The 20,733-nt window shown below is 43.9% G+C and overlaps 1 protein-coding gene across 2 annotated transcripts in view; it reads right to left on the bottom strand.

The window, feature by feature from the left end:
- Positions 1 to 20,733, bottom strand: part of LOC139368051 (thyroid hormone receptor alpha-B-like) — a 149,157-nt gene that overhangs the window by 100,597 nt on the left and 27,827 nt on the right. The window contains exon 2 of one of the 2 annotated variants that reach the window (XM_071106585.1): positions 19,629 to 19,686. The exons of the other annotated variant lie outside the window; for it this stretch is intronic. The gene's annotated coding sequence lies outside the window, so the exon portion shown is untranslated. The remainder of the gene's footprint in view (positions 1 to 19,628; positions 19,687 to 20,733) is intronic. 2 annotated transcript variants of the gene reach the window in all.

Below are 20,733 nucleotides of genomic sequence, written 5' to 3' on the forward strand. Positions count from 1 at the left end.
CTTACATGGCACATATTGCACTTTTACTTTCTTCTCCAACACTTTGTTTTGCATTATTTAAACCAAATTGAACATGTTCATTATTTATTTGAGGCTAAATTGATTTTATTGATGTATTATATTAAGTTAAAATAAGTGTTCATTCAGCATTGTTCTAATTGTCATTATTACAAATAAAATAAAACATTTAAATTGGCCGTTTAATCGGTATCGGCTTTTTTTGGTCCTCCAATAATCGGTATCGGCGTTGAAAAATCAATCGGTCGACCTATGTTTGGGGTAAACCCAACACAGTAAAAAGAAAAACCTGGTTCAGTCTGCTTTCCAACAAACACTGGGAGACAGTGATTGTGGCATAGTTACAGTTTTGACTTAAATCGGCTTGAAAATCTATGGCAAGAACTGATAACGGCAGTCTGGCAATGATCAACCACCAACTTGACAGACTGAAGAATAATGTGCAAATATTGTACAATCCAGGTGTGCAAAGCTCTTACAGACTTACCCTGAACGACTCACAGCTTCTAACATGTATTGACTCAGGGGTGTGAATAGTTATAGAAATAAGATATTTCTGTATTTCATTTTCAATACGTTTGCAAAAATTTCTAAAAACATGTTTTCACTTTATCATTATGAGGTTTTGTGTGTAGATGGTCCAAAAAATATATTAAGTCAATTTTGAATTCAGGCTGTAACACAACAGAATGTGTAATAAGTCAAGGGGTATGACTATTTCTGTATTTTATGCTATTAGCTTACACAATAAGTACTTGTGTACAGAGCATTCGGTAGAGATGGAAATATTTGCTTCCCGAAGACATATGTTAACACCAAAAAGCAGGTCCAAAAGAACACACAAGCAATAAAAACACTGTTTAAATCCTTGTGTTAAACAACTGTGATACATACAAATACCTGATGCTATTTCATAAAGACATAAAAAGACCATCTGATGCAATTTCATCCAAGGCAGTGTCATTTAATGATAGAATGTACATTCAATGCCAGGTCAAAAAGCATTTGACTGCACTACAACACACACTGCTATTGAACTCAGAGAGGGGAGTGGGACTGGTATGGTCAAAGACGATTGGCTAAGACCTAGGAAGTGACAACGTTTTCAGAGATGATAAAAACAGATAAAAACATTACACTAAAAAACAGATATGCCTATACAGAAAGTGCAATTAACAACAAAAGAGAATATAGCTACAAATAACACAGTAAAAATACAGCATTTTACAATACAGCATTTTACAATACAGCATTGGTTAGCTTCTAAATTCCATTCTGTTTTGGTTAGACAAGCTACTTTGAACCAAGTACTGCTCCATATTTTCTGCATTTAAATTGGAGGGTTGAGGGTTGAGACCAGCAACTCCCCCTGCCACCTTCAGTAGTCTCAATGTTGATGTGTAATGTCCAAACCCCTTCAATCCACATACTCCTCCTCAAAAACGCAGAATTTCCAATCTGTCTTCGCCACCAGATTATTTTGATTCTCATACCTGTGCGGCTGAATGTACGTATGCTCGTAAAACCCATGTGCAACACCAGGACCAACATGGCCCTTTGGAATGATGGTAATCAGAACCTTAGATTGGTCTTGATTTTTATTTTGGGGATTCTCTTTGTTGTGTCCCAGTTATTCAAGTAAAAAAAAAAAAGAACCACATTCAGTAAGCGCTACCAAAAGGAGAAACGGTGATGTTGCACAATGAAAACCGTTGGGGATGAAAGATGTGTATTTCCACAGAAAGCAAAACATCAAAGATCTGTCTGTTACAAAACCCACATGCCTTGATTCCACTAAATCCCTGGTGCTTCGTGTGAGAATAAGTACAGCGAACGACATTACAGTTTGACTGGATGTTACAAGGAATCTAAAGGCTTTCTTCTTCCCAGCAAGCACACAACAAGCACATCCGGTCTGCACGTCTCCCTTAAAAAAGAGCCACAAGGCTGAGAATCCAGCCCAGACCCAAGACAATGGACAAAAGCTCAATGGTGACATTTGCAGTGCAGGGATGAAGGAGTGTGTGTGTGTGTGTGTGGGGGGGGGGGGGGTAGTGCTACGGCCAAAGTCAGTAAATCATTACGGTAATGTGCAGCAGGCCTGCCATCTGAGCATCATACACAGCTGGGAGCCCCAGAGGCTGCCTGGCTAACGAACACTGGGCCCACAGAAGAGCTACAATCACACAAAGCGTTGTGGACATGCATAAACACAAACACACACATTCACAGCGGTACTCACAAATGCACGCACACACATAAAACATCCAGGCACGCACAGACACACACACTGATACACACATACACAAAAGCACTCAAAGTGCATGTCAACAGATAATAATGAATCAATTAGGGTTTTGTTAATTGACATGCATGTATAATGGCTGGTGAGTTTAAGGGCTGCTGGTGCCACTAAGAAAGGTATCATCAAATGCAATCCACCTTAATTCAAAAGAACAAATTAGTGGTAGCAGACACAGAGAGAGAGAACAGAGAGAGAGAGGGAGAGGGAGAACAAGGGAGAGATAAAGGGGGGAGAGAGAGACAGAGACAGAGAGAGACAGAGAGGAACGACAAGGGTAATCAGACGGAAGGGTCATATGAAGGTATAGGATAAAAAGAGAAGCAGGCATGCCAGAGGGAGGGGGAGGAGTGTGATCCTCTGTCCAACAAAAGCACTGATCCACAGACATCTGTATAACAGATGAGTTGTCTTTTTTCTCCCTCTCTCTCTCATCTCCAATGGTAGACAGAGCAGGATCCAGGGACAAGACCAGAGGCAGGGCAGCCAGAGAGGGGTGGAGAAGAGAAGGGGTACTGTATTAGAGGAAGCCTCCAAAACACACTCACAGCCACAGCCACACCCACGCACAGAAACACAACGTCATTCTGTTTGTATGACGAGGCCTATGACAATCTGGACCCTCTATTTCTGAAACTATCCGCCGGCATTGTCGCAACCCCTATTACCAGCCTGTTCAACCTCTCTTTCATATCGTTTGAGATCCCCAAGGATTGGAAAGCAGCCACAGTCATCCCCCTCTTCAAAGGGGGAGACACCCTGGACCCAAACTGTTACAGACCTATATCCATCCTGCCCTGCCTATCTAAGGTCTTCGAAAGCCAAGTCAACAAACAGATCACTGACCATTTCGAATCCCACCGTACCTTCTCCGCTGTGCAATCTGGTTTCCGAGCCGGTCACGGGTGCACCTCAGTCACGCTCAAGGTACTAAACGATATCATAACCGCCATCGATAAAAGACAGTACTCGGCAGACTCAGTAGCCTCGGTTTTTCTAATGACTGCCTTGCCTGGTTCACCAACTACTTTGCAGACAGAGTTCAGTGTGTCAAATCGGAGGGCATGTTGTCCGGTCCTCTGGCAGTCTCTATGGGGGTGCCACAGGGTTAAATTCTCGGGCCGACTCTTTTCTCTGTATATATCAATGATGTTGCTCTTGCGGGCGATTCCCTGATCCACCTCTATGTAGACGACACCATTCTGTATACTTCTGGCCCTTCCTTGGACACTGTGCTATCTAACCTCCAAACAAGCTTCAATGCCATACAACACTCCTTCCGTGGCCTCCAACTGCTCTTAAACGCTAGTAAAACCAAATGCATGCTTTTCAACCGTTCGCTGCCTGCACCCGCACGCCCGACTAACACCACCCTGAATGGTTCCGACCTAGAATATGTGGACATCTATAAGTACCTAGGAGTCTGGCTAGACTGTAAACTCTCCTTCCAGACTCATATCAAACATCTCCAATCTAAAATCAAATATAGAGTCGGCTTTCTATTCCGCAACAAAGCCTCCTTCAGGCACGCCGCCAAACTTACCCTAGTAAAACTGACTATCCTACCGATCCTCGACTTCGGCGATGTCATCTACAAAATAGCTTCCAATACTCTACTCAGTAAACTGGATGCAGTTTATCACAGTGCCATCCGTTTTGTTACTAAAGCACCTTATACCACCCACCACTGCGACCTGTATGCTCTAGTTGGCTGGCCTTTGCTACATATTCGTCGCCAGACCCACTGGCTCCAGGTCATCTACAAGTCCATGCTAGGTAAAGCTCCGCCTTATCTCAGTTCACTGGTCATGATGGCAACACCCACCCGTAGCACGTGCTCCAGCAGGTGTATCTCACTGATCATCCCTAAAGCCAACACCTCATTTGGTCGCCTTTCCTTCCAGTTCTCTGCTGTCTGTGATTGGAACGAATTGCAAAAATCGCTGAAGTTGGAGACTTTTATCTCCCTCACCAACTTTAAACATCTGCTATCTGAGCAGCTAACCGATCGCTGCAGCTGTACATAGTCCATCGGTAAATAGCCCACCCAATTTACCTACCTCATCCCCATACTGTTTTTATTTATTTACTTTTCTGCTCTTTTACACATCAGTATCTCTACCTGTACATGACCATCTGATCATTTATCACTCCAGTGTTAATCTGCAAAATTGTAATTATTCACCTACCTCCTCATGCCTTTTGCACAAAATGTATATAGACAATTTTTTTCTACTGTGTTATTGACTTGTTTATTGTTTACTCCATGTGTAACTCTGTGTTGTTGTCTGTTCACACTGCTATGCTTTATCTTGGCCAGGTTGCAGTTGTAAATGAGAACTTGTTCTCAACTTGCCTACCTGGTTAAATAAAGGTGAAATAAAAAATAAATAAAAAAATAAGCACATCTGTCATACAGTCAGTGTATCATTTCAGTAAGCTTTTTATGCCATGTAGTAGACATATATATTTTTGTGTTTGTCTTTTCATTTCCAGCTTGTAGCGGTATAACCGATTTGAGCACATTGGACGGATATTACGTCAACTTTGAATATGACCGTAATTGAAACTGTACAGCCTACGGACTTTGATGTTAGTCTTCATTGGAGAATACATGTGCTGGAGGACGTCTGCAAGATGATGCTGGCTGTAAGGTTCTGCTTTTCTTTTCTTTTCTGTGTGCTTTTTCTTTGTGTTCTTGAACGTAACCCTGTTTCTTTGTGTTCTGGAACGTGGTCCTGTTTCTTTGTGTTCTGGAACATAGCCCTGTTTCTTTGTGTTCTGGAACATAGCCCTGTTTCTTTGTGTTCTGGAACGTAGCCCTGTTTCTTTGTGTTCTGGAACGTAGCCCTGTTTCTTTGTGTTCTGGAACGTAGCCCTGTTTCTTTGTGTTCTGGAAGGTAGCCCTGTTTCTTTGTGTTCTGGAACGCAGCCCTGTTTCTTTGTGTTCTGGAACGTAGCCCTGTTTCTTTGTGTTCTGGAACGTAGCCCTGTTTCTTTGTGTTCTGGAAAGTAGCCCTGTTTCTTTGTGTTCTGGAACGCAGCCCTGTTTCTTTGTGTTCTGGAACGCAGCCCTGTTTCTTTGTGTTCTGGAAGGTAGCCCTGTTTCTTTGTGTTCTGGAAGGCAGCCCTGTTTCTTTGTGTTCTGGAACGTAGCCCTGTTTCTTTGTGTTCTGGAACGTAGCCCTGTTTCTTTGTGTTCTGGAAAGTAGCCCTGTTTCTTTGTGTTCTTGAACGTAGCCCTGTTTCTTTGTGTTCTGGAACGTAGCCCTGTTTCTTTGTGTTCTTGAACGTAGCCCTGTTTCTTTGTGTTCTGGAAGGTAGCCCTGTTTCTTTGTGTTCTGGAACGTAGCCCTGTTTCTTTGTGTTCTTGAACGTAGCCCTGTTCCTTTGTGTTCTGGAACGTAGCCCTGTTTCTTTGTGTTCTGGAACGTAGCCCTGTCTTTCATTTTTGTTCATTGATTTCACCTGTGTTTGTTTCTCACCTGGTCTCATCAGCTCCCTATTTAGTTCAGTTCTTTCTGTTTGTACAGTTGTTAGGTATTGTTTGTTTTTGACTGCCTACCTGTGTTTGACCATTGCCTGCGACCATGATTCCTGCCTTCTGCGAAGGCTTAATAAACATCTGCTGCACTCTGCGCGTGAATCTACACCTTGTTCTCCCTGAGTATACATTACAGAATACCTCACCTAAATACAGAATAGATTCAGCGGAGCTACAGCGGTGCCTAACCCAGCAAGAGGAGCTTATGGAGGAAATTTGTCATGTTCTCCTCCAGCCTATCCCTACTCCTCCGATACCAGGTATTGTAACCCATAGCCCTCCTTCGTTCATACCCATGGCTGGAAAGTATGACGGCTCACCTGGGAAATGTCAGGGATTTCTGATGCAATTCAGCAAATATACTGAGCACGACCCCATTAACTTCGCCACCGACAAGAGCAGGGTGGATTTAGTTGTGTCTCTACTCACAGGCAAACCCCTTGATTGGGCCACCGCAACATGGACTGCCAACAGCACAAAACTCGGTTCCGAGACCCATTTTCACACCCTCTTCAAAGAGGTATTCGATCACTCTGCCTCCGGTCGTCCTATAGGAGACCTCCTCATAGAACTTCAACAAGGACACAATTCAGCTGCCTAGTATGCCCTCGAGTTCTGCACCATGGCTGCAGGGAGTGGATGGAGTGAGGCTGCTCTACTTACCTTCTACTGAAGAGGGCTCAACAGGGAACTTCAGGAGGAGATGGCCTGTGGAGGTGACCTTCAGGATTCAAATCAATACCATCGTATGTCTATCTCCTCCGGCGGTCGGCGAGGAGGTGGTCGATGAACTCTGCCACCCAGGAACCCAAAACCTTCTCTTTCCGTGATTCTTAAGGATAGGCCTTAAATCCGAATGGTTTGGGATAGGCTTAAAACAAAAATCTCAAAAACAACTTTATATCGCTGGATTCAAAAGTGCAACCTTTGGAATCAGAGGCAGATGCTTACATCCGTCCACATCCACAGCACCCTAGCAAAACCAAAACCTACTTGAAGGTAACAGCACTCACTGTTGCCCCTAGTGGCCGGTTTCCACACTCTCCAGAAGTCCTCAGACATGGACGGATGTCGAATACTGACTCGTATCACGGGTAACCTAGCTGTCCTCTCTGCTTTCGTGTTTGTGTGTGTGTGTGTGTGTGTGTGTGTGGGGGGGGGGGGGCGCACAGTACATGGCATGACTGTTTGTGTGGCGTGGTGGATTTAAGTACTGTACATTGAAGAAGCCAATTGGATACACAATATGTCAAGGCAAGAGAGAGCCAGGGAGAGAGAAGGAGAGAGAAAGTGAGTGAAAGGGAAGCCGAATGGGGGAGAGAGAGAGAGAGAAAAAAACAAGATCATAAAAGGGGATTACAGTGCAGTTAAAGGAGGCTGGATGTCAGCCAAGGGTCGGGCCCCTTTCCAGCTGCAAATGTACAGGGGTGGAAAGAGCTACACAAACTGCACTGGGTAACCAAGGAGGTATGAGGCCCACAGGAAAAGGAGAATGAGACTCAACACCTAAGGGTGGATGAGATCAGATACAGAGGGATGAGATCTCATTCCACCCAGTTTACCACCATTGCATGTTAATGCTAAGCTTTAAAAAGGTTCAATGCAGCTGTTTTTTATCACAATATCAAATCATTTCTGGGTAACAATTAAGTACCTTAAAATGGTCAAAAAGAAACAAAAATAACGTCTCAACAAAGAGCAAATTCTCAAGTGAGAATTTAGATAGGACTGTCTGGGAGTGGTTTGAGAGGAAAAACAAAAAATGTGCTGTTTTTAGGAGAGGTTTGGAACTCTCTTTCTTATTGGTCTATTAACTATGGTGATGTCACCATGGAATGCCAAAACTCCCTCCCAGCAAAACAGGCTGAAAATTCAAGCGGTCTTTTCAAACAGCTCTTAAACTAAAAGGGCATTATCATAATTTAGACAATTTCACAGTATTATTCCAACCAAACATATAAAAAACTGCAATGGGCCATTAAATAGCTGGTCGATCCATCCACATGCTCTTTATAAGCTGAGGCAATTAGTCTGGCTATAGATGTATCCCCTATTCAAAGAAAGCCACCTCGCTCCTCCTGCTCTCCCCACTCAAAGTGCACCTTCCTGGTGTTTCCCCCCCGCCCTCCCCCCAATCCCTGTGTAACAACTGAATTAATGTTTGCAGACCGGGTAAGCCCTGTTCAGGCTGACATTTGACTTGCGCTACCTACATAGCCTAGCCTTACTAGCCTAGAGCACACTCAGTAGGCTACAGCCTGGTTAGGCTAAATTTCATCACCTTGACTGACCTATTTAGTGTAGCCTACCTAGCCTAAGCGCTAGTGGACTCTTACCTAACAGCCTGGGATACATCATGAACTTGACTGACATGTCCTATTTAGCCTAGCATACCTAGCGAATAACAGCTTGAAACAGCACCGGTGTGGCGGGGTGAACCAAGATCCTTTTCTTCCCCTTTATCAGCACCTTCTATTAATAGTACCGTTGCTGTGATGTAGGAGTCCAGTATGTTCCACCAAACACAAGCCGGACCACATCCCAGAGGCATGCCTGGCAGCTAGCGTGCTCACTGAACACTAATGTATGGACGTGTATGTTGTAAATATGCAGGGCAGAGGCAGATACCAGGGGGAGGAAAGGGGGCAAGCTGAGAAGGTATTTCAGGAACATAGCGAGCTGTTCAAAGGGTCTGGAGGTGAGGGGCCAATCCAAATAGAAGAGTTTACAGACAGGCCAAGGGGTTATACTCAGACGTTTGCTGAGAGGGTTGGATACTGTGACACAGGGTTCCCCAACTGGCGGCCCGTGATTTTATTTGGCCCCTAAGTTTTCTGAGCAAACAACAAAATGATAAAAGATCCCAGAATGGTTCCACACGCACAAAAAGCTTATTTCTCTTACATTTTGCGCACAAATGTGTTTGTTTAGGACAACATTCCACAATCAACAGCCTTATCCACTCTATGCGAAGGAGATGTGTCGTGCTGCATGAAGCAAATGGTGGTCACACCAGATACTGACTGGTTTTACTTATTTTGCACCATAATTTGCAAATAAATTCATAAAAAATCCTACAATGTGATTTTCTGGATTTTTTTTCTCATTTTGTCTGTCATAGTTGAAGTGTACCTATGATGAAAATTACAGGCCTCTCTCATCTTTTTAAGTGGGAGAACTTGCACAATTGGTGGCTGACTAAATACTTTTTGCCCCAATGTATATACAGTATATACATACACACACACACACACACACGTTCAAAAGTTTGGGGTCACTTAGAAATGTCCTAGTTTTTGAAAGAAAAGCAAATCAGCTCCAAGTGATTTTAAAGTAAGATATATGTGATTGTATACGGATGTAAGGAAGGCTTGAATTTATTATGTTTTAGTCAAATATCATATCTGTTTGGGCTCCTTGCGGTCAACTTGCAGTCTACAAATCATTTGTGATGATCTTCTGGCCTCCTGACCATCCGCTCAAGAAAAGAATTGGCCTGCGTCTAGTTGATGATCCCTGCTGTAGCAGGACAAACACACACCACACACACACACACACACTGAATCAGCAGCAAGGGACACACACTCACTCTCAGGGGTGTGGCACCGACAGTGGCACACTTTGCACCCGGCTAACCTTGGCAGGGATTAAATGAGGTGCTTTGCCAAAAGGCACGTGGGGCACTTTATTGGCTGAAGGGTTATGCAATGATGATAACACACCGGAGCTGGCAGGCAGAGCGCAGAAAGAGAGGGCGGAAGAGCGAGTGAGGGGGGTCCAGAAATTACAGGAACACCATTAACCATGGGCCTGTCCTCCTTTATAGCGGGCTCTGGCAGGAAGGTGGAATGAATAAAGGATCATGAATAAAGGATATTATACCACCAGACCCACGGCGACAAAGGTCTAAGTTTAATGAGAAGGTGCAAAACATGGCTGACTGATCTGGAACACTTCCAAATACCAAAGTTAGGTTATCCATTCATCTCTCCCCTACCTGTGTGTGGGGAAAACAAATACGGATGTGTGATTTTGGGTTTTACTATCCTCGTAGGGACCAGAAGTCCTTACAAGGATAGTGAAACAAGGAAAATATGCCGGTCCCCACAAGCAAAAATGCTATTTTAGGCTTAGGGGTTAGATTTGGGGTTAGAGTTACAATGGGATAGGGTTAGAATTAGGGTTAGGGGATAGGTTTAGGAGTTAGGGTTAAGGGTTAAAGTTAGGGTTAGGTTAAGTATTAGGAACAGAGCTCCGAGTGCTAGATGCACCTTACAATGACAATGCATGAACCCATGGGAGAATGCACTCTGCTTTGTGACAGGCAGGATGAGGAACCCTGACCCACACGCACAAGCCTCAGGGAACACAGGTCACCATAGAAGATTAGGGTTAAGCACCAACTCAAAAGGTTAAGGTGAGGCACCCCACCCCAAAGGTTAAGGTGAGGCACCCCACCCCAAAGGTTAAGGCTAGAGTTCAGGCCAAGAAGAACGGGAGACATGCGAGGGCGCCGACAGTAACAGGGAGAGAACCCTCACAGAGGCCGTTATGTCCTTCCTTCCAAAAGGTCAGCTACGGTTGCAAAGAAGGGTCATCAGGCGAAAGCAGCAGTTGGCCGCGCAACCGCCACCTCTGACAGGTGACTTCAGTGTCCCGACTGTTAGATGCATCCCTGCTATGATCCATGCATGAATCAGTGGCACTCCGCTTGACCGTCAACACACCGGAGAATGAGAGCCCAAGCGTGGACTATTCGGCCCCCCATTGTTCCAGTCTAGATGTATATACCTACACAGAAAGGTCAGATGGAGAGCCGCACCATTGTAATGCCCCCTGCCTGCTTTGAGAGCAAGCCACTGAGCCCGCAAGCCCTTGTGTGCGTGTCTGTCTGTCTAGCTATCCGTCGGGTGGCCCCTCCCTCGCCGCAACCTAAGCCCGAGCTCCTTGAAACTCAGCCCGCATCTACGTTCCTCTGCATCACCACGTTGACCCTCACCGAGGGAGACTGGGGCGACGAGGAGCAACAGACTGACCACGCAGCGCGCCCACACACCCACACACACACAACGTGGCCCCTTAGGTCCAAAACATTGCCTTTCCTGTGTCTGCACATGTCTGCACATGCCTGTGTGGCTGAGTGGAGCAAGTGGGAAGGAAGGTGAGTAAGTAGAGGAGAGGAGAAAAGAGAAAAAGAAGGGAAATGGAAAAACACAACAAGCAAAAAAAGAAAAGAACTCAGGGCAAGCACCCGTCTACCTTATGGCTATCACCTCAGCGGAGGAGTCGAGCTGCAACGCGTTTCGTCCTTCTCCTACTCCTCAGGTAGCAGAGACGGGGGGAAAAAACAACAACATCTATCTACAAAAAAACTCTAACTAAATAAAGGTGACGGTAAAAAAAAGTTGCCAAATTGGCCCAAAGTGCAGAAGGTCCACTGTGAAGAAACAGAAGAACTGCTGCTAATCCCATCCAGTAAGAAAACAATTAGAGGTTGGAGAAAGCAGCTCTTCTCTCCTTGACGGTTGGGGAAAATAGGTTTTTGTTTGGTCCCCTCAAGGATTGTGTGTGTGTGTGTGTGTGTGTGTGTGTGTGTGTGTGTGTGTGTGTGTGTGTGTGTGTGTGTGCAAAAGTCCACAAATAGATAGTAAAACAAGGAAGTGGGGGACATTTCCCAGGTCTCCATGAGAGAAAAAAGGGTTAGGGTTGTAACCCTATTTTAGGGTTAGGGTTACAATTAGTATTGGAGTTAAGGGTTAGGGTCAGTGGTTAATGTTTGGGTTAGGCTTAAGGTTAGGGAAAATAGGATGCTGTGTCTTGTGTGTGCTTTTACGTGTTCATCTGCCTGTGTTATCCACTGTGCCAAATGAGTCGTTCCCTCCCATGGCTTTGCCTGGATATACAGAAAACCTATCCCACATGCTCGTAACAACTCCAAACAGAAACTATTAACCGACGGAACTCTGTGTGCATACCATACGGGTTACTGGATGTGTGAGTGACCCTGTGTGTTAGCGCGGCCTCTCTCTCTCCTTCCTCCCTCTGTGTGTGAATTAAAGCGCTTCCCTCTATTCTTCTTGCGGCGCTGTGAACTACAGCAACCCTGTTTACTGGAGGGTTCCACAGCTCATTTGTGTGGTGAGCGTGTTGGAGGGAGGCTGAGGAAGCGGAATACTTGTGGCTGTCAACAAAAGACACGGAATGCCCTCTCTAAACTAGCTAGCTAACGATGCCCACCGCTAGCCTCCAGTTGCCACATACGTCCCCTTATCTCTGCCCTCCCCCTCCCTCTTTGTCTTTATTTTTCCCTCCTGCCTTCTCTTTAACTTGGGTTACTAGTCTGGACTTGATTACAGAGGTGTACACTGTATACAAAGCTTTGTGACTCTGTTTATTGCCGTTTGGACGCAACAAACACGCTAATTATGGATATCCTAGCTGTACAAAATAGCCCAAAGTGACCCTGACCACAATGTGTGCTTTCTTGGTGGAATCAAGCGTTTGAAATCAAGACCAGCTCTTTGCACCATCACTGCACTTTTCATTATTACTCAAGCAAGGAACAAAGTGTTTCGCTGAGCCCTCAATCCCTTACACACACACACACACACACACACGCGCACGCACACGCACACACACAGAGAGTGAGCCAGCATGTTCTTACGTCTCAGGGTAAAATTACCCAGTTCTTCCCCGATTATTTCCAGACTTACTGTATTACTTATCTACAGAGGGTGTTACTTATAAAGATTCACTGTTAAACAGCAACGGACCCTCTTTTGTCCTCAGCTACACACAATACGTACTTATCCATGCTATGATATCCTTATCTCTAATCCTATAAGGCTGAGCCCACACAAAGTCAAAAGGAAAACACACATCGCAATCGGGAGTAGGGACACTGAAAGCAGAGTGGTCCAACCAGGTCCCACTCTCCAAACAGTTCCTTTTATTCTGTTCAAAGACAAGACTAGACTGATTGTATAGCGTGGTCGCCCGACTGTTTAAGCAGGGTCTCAAGTTCATATCACTCCCTCCCGGCTGCACCTGTTTGTGTTGTTTTTTTCACTTCAACGGACACCGCCGGAGGGGAATGAAAGAGAGAGAGAGAAAAAAACGTTCCCATACATCCATCCAGAGTGAGACGTGTTTTTATGCAGAGCAACTTTGTTGGCGTGGGTCCTTATTGAACATTAGGCAGAATTGTTGGATTTTGAAAAATATGACAAATTCAATGTATGCAATTGTGCAACAAAAAAGTGATTTATGGTTAATAAGTAATGTTTAATAAATAAATAAATAAATAAATAAACATATATATATATATATATATATAAACTCACCAACAACCACGAGACCATAGCAGGTTAAAGTTTCCGCCAGCATGTCTTTGAGGTACACTACATTATTTTGTAAAGCCGAACAAAATAGCGCTATTGTTTATATGACTGGAACTATTAATCTTTCAAAGATATATTAATAATGACCTTTTGGAAATGCTCCACATTGTCAAGAATTACCGTTGGATGATGGATGGGGAGGAAGGTAGACTATGGTTTAGGAGCGTTGGGACAGTAACCATAAGGTTGATGGTTCAAATCCCAAGATGTCTAGGTAAAAAAAACTGCCGATGTGCCCTTGAGCAAGGCACTTAACCCTAATTACTCTGGATAAGATCATCTGAGTAGAACACTTGGAAAAGAAAAGGAGAGCTGCACACTCGAGGAGCTCATTTTGACAGACAGACAGACAGACAGACAGACAGACAGACAGACAGTCTGTCTGTCTGTCAGACAAGCGGTCTTCATCCTCTGTGGAGATGGAGGAACCTTCCTGAAGGACAACCGTCTCTAGAGCACTCCAACAATCAGGCCTTTATGGTAGAGTGGCCAGACGGAAGCCACTGCTCAGTTAAAGGCACATGACAACCAACTTGGAGTTTGCCAAAAGGCACCTAAAGGACTCTCAGACCATGAGAAACAAGATTCTCTGGTCTGATGAAAGCAAGATTGAACTTTATGGCCTGAATGCCAAGTGTCAAATCTGGAGGAAACCTGGTAACATCCCTACGGTGATGTATGGTGGTGGCAGCATCATGCTGTGGGGATGTTTTTCAGCGGCAGGGACTGGGAGACTAGTCAGGATCGAAAGAAAGATGAACGGAGAGATCCTTGATGTAAACCTGCTCCAGAGCGCTCAGGACCTCAAACTGGGGCGAAGGTTCACCTTCCAACAGGACAAAGACCCTAAGCACACAGCCAAGACAACGCATGAGTGGCTTCATGACAAGTCTCTGAATGTTCTTGAGTGGCCAAGCCAGAGCCCGGACTTGAACCCGATCGAACATCTCCGGAGAGACCTGAAAATAGCTCTGCAGCGATGCTCCCCATCCAACCTGACAGAGCATCTACAGAGAAGAATGGGAGAAGCTCCCCAAATACAGGTGTGCCAAGCTTGTATCGTCATACCCAAGAAGACTCAATGCTGTAATCGCTGCCAAAGGTGCATCAACAAAGTAGTGAGTAAAGGGTCTGAATACTTATGTAAATGTGATATTTTCATTATTTTTTTTATAGATTTGCTAAAACTTCTAAAAACCTGTTTTTGCTTTGTCATTATGTGTGTAGATTGATGAGGGAAAAAAACAATTTAATACATTTTAGAATAAGGTTGTACCGTAACAAAATGTGGAAAAAGTCAAGGGGTCTGAATACTTTCTGAATGCACTGTACATACCTGTATGCCTATTTAAAATGCCTATTCAACCCCGGTTGCTTGTAGGGCTACAGCCTATCTGAAAGCAGTCAGGATATAATGCAGTTGGAAATTGACAGCAGAAGACCTTTATTCGATAATTTGGGAGAGTATTCATTAACAAAAATAAAAAGATAGGCCTATTTTAACAATGACACGTTTTTATGAGTGCGCCCATAAAAAAATAGGCACCGGTAGCCTATGTAACAGTGTTGCTTTCGTCCCTCTCCTCACCCCAACCTGGGCTCGAACCAGGGACTCTGAACACAACTGCCTCCCATGAAGCATCGTTACCTATCGCTCCACAAAAAAAAAACTTGGCTTTTGCAGAGCAAGGGAAACAACTACTTCAAGGTCACAAAGCGAGTGACATCACCGATTGACACGCTTTTAGCGAGCACCGCTAACTAGCTAGGCATTTCACACCAGTTACACTTACACACAAGTGTTATTGTCGGTCAGTCATAGCTGCACTACAGTCAGAGGCTCCATGTGTAGCAAGTAAAGTGGGAGATTTCTAATCAATACAAAATATAGTTACAATTATGGAATGAAGTTGACGAAATGAGAAGGAGTAGGCTACAATGATCACCCAACAGGTGGGTTGTTGTCCGCTTTGTGGTTCTAATGGCTGTCAATCTCGTGAGCTAGCATGGACGTTTCTACCTTGAGAGACAGAGCGGTATAGTGTCATGGGGGCATGAGTGGTGAGGGCCTGGCTCCAAAATAATGTGTTTGACCTCATTCTGACCCCAGAGCTTTTAAGTATTTGCAATTCAAGAAAAACATGCTGTTGTAGCAGAAATTCTCATGTAATTGTTAGCCTATATAAGGCGGTAGGTAGCCTAGAGGTTAGAGCGTTGGGCCAGTAACCGAAAGGTTGGTGGATCGAATCCCCGAGCTGACAAGGTAAAAATCTGTCGTTCAGCCCCTGAACAAGGCAGTTAACCCACTGTTCCTAGTGTTCCTAGAATTTGTTCTTAACTGACTTGCCTCGTTAAAAAAAATATATTACAAAAAAATAGCTGTAGCTTCAGTGTAACTTATGGATGTTCTCAAAGAGGGGGAAAGGGCTGAATGGAAGTGAACAACTTCCTTTTGACGTGGAAAAACAAACAACTACCCCGCCGGAAAGGATACCAGGCTCTGGGGGAGGGCACTCGCCATGACAACCAGGCACCAGCAGCTGTTCCAGAGCTCATAAGCCCCTTATGAAGAGGGCCTCAAAGGACAGGTGATGTGGTGTCAGGGCAACCCTAGCTAGTCCCATGGTAGGGTGGGTATTGCTTGCCCATTATGCCCCACTTCCATAGTGTAATGAGTTTCACACATTGACTTTAACATTGACACTTTAAGTCCAATCAAAAAGATACCATTTCAGCCTGAGACCATATGAGATTAACAGAATAGAAGATCATACTTGCATTATACTATCTAGTCTGCATGACATTATACATACAAAGAAAGAGACTTGATAATGGCTCCATGGCACAACCCATTTAATAAAACAACTGTTTCTGATATCTCCCATAGCAGACACAAGCTTTCATTTCACTTAAAAGGCTGCCGTTGTTGCTCTTTCTCTGGGCTAGCCTAGCGGCAACAGGAAGTTGCAGCGGTAACAAAAGTTACGTTTGAACTCGATGACTGCAGTGTCTTAGCAAACCGTGGGTTCACGGACTCAACCAACTTCTTTATGACCCATGTCACACGGCCTACTCCCCAACCAAAAGAAAGTGAAAACATGTAAATTGGTCATAAGCAGAGAAGAAGCATAGTGTCATCTGTCATATGTGCTTTATGTTAAAGCACGGTGTGTACTGTGTCAATATGAAATAGCAGATTAGGTGCAATTGACGCCATACCTCCCATGGGTTTGTAGACTAAACAAAGTAGTCATTGTCCTTCCATCACCACTGTGGCTTACTAGGCCCCATCTCCAGACGTTAACCTCAACAAAATGATCTTGAACTAACCGTGACCCCAGACCATCCCAGCCAATCAGCTCAGGTTACAATAAAAATAGAGCAGTGAAAGTGAAGCTATCATAACAAAGAATAAAATGACTCAACACTACACCGTAAGCACTCCATCTACCAACCAACAGTTTACTCTTCATCTGGTGCTCTCTGGTTGACCCATATTTCTTTACTGCTCTAATACTTTTGTTGAGGTATTTCCTGGACTGCTGACTGTGGGGAGAGGCAGACAAGCCAACCACTTCCCTCTGTTCAATGACGGAGCTGACAAATAAAACCACAATACTAGTCAACAGCACCCACTGCCTTGCCTCACTCCAACCTAACATTATAGCACTATAGCATTGCACTATTGAGCCTGCTCTGCAACCTAACATTATAGCATTGCACTGTTGATCCGACACTGCAACCTAACATTATAGCATTGCACTGTTGATCCTGCTCTGCAACCTAACATTATAGCATTGCACTGTTGAGCCTGCTCTGCAACCTAACATTATAGCATTGCACTGTTGATCCGACACTGCAACCTAACATTATAGCATTGCACTGTTGATCCTGCTCTGCAACCTAACATTATAGCATTGCACTGTTGATCCTGCTCTGCAACCTAACATTATAGCATTGCACTGTTGATCCTGCTCTGCAACCTAACATTATAGCATTGCACTGTTGATCCTGCTCTGCAACCTAACATTATAGCATTGCACTGTTGATCCTGCTCTGCAACCTAACATTATAGCATTGCACTGTTGATCCTGCTCTGCAACCTAACATTATAGCATTGCACTGTTGATCCTGCTCTGCAACCTAACATTATAGCATTGCACTGTTGATCCTGCTCTGCAACCTAACATTATAGCATTGCACTGTTGATCCTGCTCTGCAACCTAACATTATAGCATTGCACTGTTGATCCTGCTCTGCAACCTAACATTATAGCATTGCACTGTTGATCCTGCTCTGCAACCTAACATTATAGCATTGCACTATTGATCCTGCTCTGCAACCTAACATTATAGCATTGCACTGTTGATCCTACACTACTCAGAACCTTCATCATTGTAACCACTTGCTCTGCATGCACAGATCAACTAAATTTCATATGGCAATAATACTTTCAGTACACTGCAACCAAAACGTATATTACAGGTGTATTACCAATATACAGTGCTTTAGGAAAGTATTCAGACCTCTTGACTTTTTCCACATTTTGTTACAATACAGCCTTATTCTAAAATGGATTAAATAAATAAAAATCCTGGGCAATCTACACACAATACACCATGATGAAAAAGCAAAAACAGGTTTTTAGAAATGTTTGCAAATCTATAAAACATAAAAAACATATACCTTATTTACATAAGTATTCAACCACTTTGTTATGAGACATGAAATTGAGCTCAGGTGCATCCCGTTTCCATTGATCATCCTTGAGATGTTTCTACAACTTGATTGGAGTCCTCCTGTGGTAAATTCAATTGATTGGTCATGATTTGAAAGGCACACACCTGTCTATACAACGTCCCACAGTTGACAGTGCATGTTAGATCAAGAACCAAGCCATGAGGTCGAAGGAATTGTCCGTAGAGCTCTGAGACAGGATTGTGTCGAGGCAGAGATCTGGGGAAGGGTACAAAAACATTTCTGCACCATTGAAGGTCCCCAGGAACACAGTGGCCTCTATCATTCTTAAATGGAAGATGTTTGGAACCACCAAGACTCTTCCTAGAGCTGGCCGCCCGGCCAAACTGAGCAATTAGGGGAGAAGAGCCTTGGTCAGGGAGGTGACCAAGAACCTGATGGTCACTCTGACAGAGCTGTAGATTTCCTCTGTAGAGATGGGAGAACCTTCCAGAAGGACAACCATCTCTGCAGCACTCCACCAATTTATTTTTTTATTATTTCACCTTTATTTAACCAGGTAGGCCAGTTGAGAACAAGTTATCATTTACAACTGCGACCTTGCCAAGATAAAGCAAAGCAGTGTGACACAAACAACACAGAGTTACACATGGAATAAACAAACATACAGTCAATAACACAATAGAACAACTGATATACAGTGTGTGCAAATGTAGTAAGACTAGGGAGGTAAGGCAATAAATAGGCCATAGTGGTGAAATAATTACAATTTAGCATTAACACTGGAGTGATAGATGTGCAGAAGACAATGTGCAAGAAGAGATACTGGGCTACAAAGGAGCAAAAAAATTAATAATATGGGGATGAGGTAGTTGGGTGGGCTATTTACAGATGGCTGTAGCATGAATGCCAAGAATCATGTCTGGAGGAAACCTGGCACAATCCCTACGGTGAAGCATGGTGGTGGCAGCATTTTGCTGTGGGGATGTTTTTCAGCAGCAGGGACTGGGAGACTAGTTAGGATCGAGGCAAAGATGAATGGAGCAAAGTACAGAGAGATCCTTGATGAAAATCTGCTCCAGAGCACTCAGGACCTCAGACTTAACTTCCAACAGGACAACAACCCTAAGCACACAGCCAAGACAACACAGGAGTGGCTTCGGGACTAGTCTCTGAATGTCCTTGAGTGGCCCAGCCAGAGCCTGGACTTGAACCCGATCAAACATCTCTGGAGAAACCTGAAAATAGCTGTGCAGCAACGCTCCCCATCCAACCTGACAGAGCTTGAGAGTATCTGCATAGAAGAATACGGGTGTGCCCGTACGGGTGTGCCAAGTTTGTGGCGTCATACCCAAGAAGACTCGATGCTGTAATCGCTGCCCAAGGTGCTTCAACAAAGGACTGAGTACTTACATAAATGTGATATGTTATTTTATTTTATTCATTTGCACAAATTTCTAAAAACCTGGTTTTGCTTTTTCATTATGGGGTATTGTGTGTAGATTGATGAGGAAAACAATTTAATACATTTTAGAATAAGGCTGTAACATAACAAAATGTGGAAAAAGTCTAATGGTTCTGAATACTTTAGGCACTATATCTCTCTCATATTCCAAGCCTCTTAAATAATTATTATTTCCTGTCTAGAAAAAAAAAAATTACTTACCAGAAACAATTGGATCCACTTGATTTCCAGGTGAAATTTCTTGTTAAAATGTCACAACCTGGAATAGAAATGACAATTACATTTAAATGCCACTGAAGTATGCATTTGTGTGGATATATCCCCATAGCTTTGGTTTAAATGTCAGTCTCTAAGCATTGTAATGCAGCAGGAAAAAAATACATCTGTGTAAGTGTCTTTCCAGTAAAGTATAGACTTAAAATGCCCATCTGAAAAATGAATTTCTCTCAAGTGTAGAGTCAAGGTTCAGAATGCATCCGGTCCAAAAATATCCACTGGGATTACAGTGAGCCATGTGGTGAATCATACAGTTGGAGATTCAGGCAACCCAAAGACTGGCATCACTCCCACTGTATGCTAAATGCATCCTAAGTCAGTTCTCCTGAAAAAATACTGTAGCTTGCTTCCTCCATTGTCCCAACTGAGAGAAGAGGTGAGTGTACAGGGAGACAGGTTTTTTTCCATGGAGGATTAAAATAAAATTAAGTTTGGACTTAAACGACCTGAAAAAACATAAAACCTTTTTTTTTTTTTTTTTTTTTTTTTTTTTTAAATCGCTCAGGCGGCCTGCCCAAGGATTTCAATGGAAGCAAAATCCCTGGGAGAGAAAGAGAGAGTAAGTAATGCTAACAGCGCCAATAGTGACAGATGGGCAGGGAGTGGCGATACACTCCGACTCTCCCACCTGAGAGGCACGAGTGAGGGATCTGTGTCAACACTGCTCCATCCTCCGGCGCCGGTCCTCTCATTGTCTCTGACAGATGCTCCACTACAGTCAAACACATTCACTTTGAACTGCACCCTCTCCCACTCTTCTCCCTCTGAAAACACACATCAAGCTGTTTCTCACCAACTACAACCGCTAGCTATTCGCTAACACATTCCTGCACCACACTACACTGCGCATACAACATGCTAACAGTTCCATATAGCCCAGTGACTTCACATTTTGTCACACGATGTTCAAAAAATAAAGAATGATATTTTTCCAACAAATGAGAAAACTATTCAAGATGAATGCTAGACAATCACCAAACTGTTCACTGTGCCGTCAGGGGGATCCTCGCACATTTTTTTATATGGTTTT

The sequence above is a fragment of the Oncorhynchus clarkii genome, chromosome 16, assembly GCF_045791955.1.
Source record: "Oncorhynchus clarkii lewisi isolate Uvic-CL-2024 chromosome 16, UVic_Ocla_1.0, whole genome shotgun sequence".
Classification (NCBI taxonomy): domain Eukaryota; kingdom Metazoa; phylum Chordata; class Actinopteri; order Salmoniformes; family Salmonidae; genus Oncorhynchus; species Oncorhynchus clarkii.